Source organism: Danio aesculapii, chromosome 5, assembly GCF_903798145.1.
Source record: "Danio aesculapii chromosome 5, fDanAes4.1, whole genome shotgun sequence".
Lineage (NCBI taxonomy): Eukaryota > Metazoa > Chordata > Actinopteri > Cypriniformes > Danionidae > Danio > Danio aesculapii.
The window spans coordinates 62,825,973-62,827,486 of NC_079439.1; positions in this window are offsets into that span (position 1 = coordinate 62,825,973).

Below are 1,514 nucleotides of genomic sequence, written 5' to 3' on the forward strand. Positions count from 1 at the left end.
AGTGGTGTAGTCCTAAAAAACAGGGTGGTGTACTATTACACCCGACCCAAATTTTAAATGAAAGTAGGCAAAGAAACAGCGAAAGTCACTGTTTATTTGACTCATTAGCTCTCTCTCTCTCTCTCTCTCTCTCTCTCTCTCTCTCTCTCTCTCTCTATATATATATATATATATATATATTTTTTTTTTTTTTATTTTTTTTTTTACATCAGTTACCTGTGACTATTAACTTCCACGACAAAATGAAAAACAAATACTCTGTCAATGTTGTCACTGTAAGTCAATGGTTACAGGTTTCCAGCTTTCTTCAAAATATCTTCTTTTGTGTTCAACAGAAGGAAAAAAGACAAACCAGTTTGGAACAAGTAAAGCTTGAGTAAATGATGACAATTTGCATTCTTTGGGAAAACTGCCCATTTAAAAAGAAAAAAATAAAGGGAGATGCTAATAGATGTTTTAAAGGGAGATGCTAATAGTCTAATCCTATTTAATGATTTATGTTTAGCTAATAGTGCCCACCCCCAGCAGCCTCTGCAATTGGCTGTATGAATACAGTATGTACCTTATATAATCATTTTAATACTAAAAAAAAAGAGTCAATCAAGATAGTTACAACAATTTAGTTAACTTTTATTTAAGTTAACTCAATAGGGCCTGTGCATACATGGAAAGACAGCTTTTTAACTTTCTTACTTTACTGGCTTATTACTTTACATTTAATAGCTTCCTTTAAACATCAATCAGCCATTATTTTTGATTGTCTCATTCGTGCATGCTTGTTTTAAACCAAACTATTAGGAGTCTGTCTTCTGTTGTCGATATTATATACCAGTATTTACCCTTTTAATTCACTTATTGTTTATGAGTATTGTTTATGAGACTTATTGTTTATGTCTTTGCCTCATCGTTTTTAGTGTTATATATAGTGTTGTTCCCTGTAGCGGTAGGCACGATTACGACAAATGTTAAATACAGGGGCGATTTTAGGACTTTCATTTTAGGGCGAATCAGGAACCGATTTTGGGTTAAACAGAGAAAAATCCGAAAAAATAAGTGAGTATACCGAGGGTATATGCAATTATTGATCCTCAGAAGGGGTAATACCCAAACAGCTTGTGGAAAAAAAGTAAGCATACTGAGAATAGCAAGTAGCAAGCGCTACACTACTGATTTAAACTCGATCTATGCATAATGCACCCATAACCTCTCACATATGCATGTAAACTCGATGTGTGCCTAAACAACCACGTAACACTCGTGTAAACATACAAAATAAAATTCACAAATATGTATAGATAGATAGATAGATATAGATACACTCCATACATGATGCTACCGCACGCACGCACATCTGATTGGTTGAAACGTTGTATCGCAAGCTCCACCCTTGTTGACCATGGAATTGCAATATCAGGACGTGCATCTGGCCTATCGGAGAAAGGAAGTTGCCTGGCAACAAGTTTGTTGTAGTTACACAGCAACGGAAGTGCGCTGTGGAAATGCGCTGCTGTTTT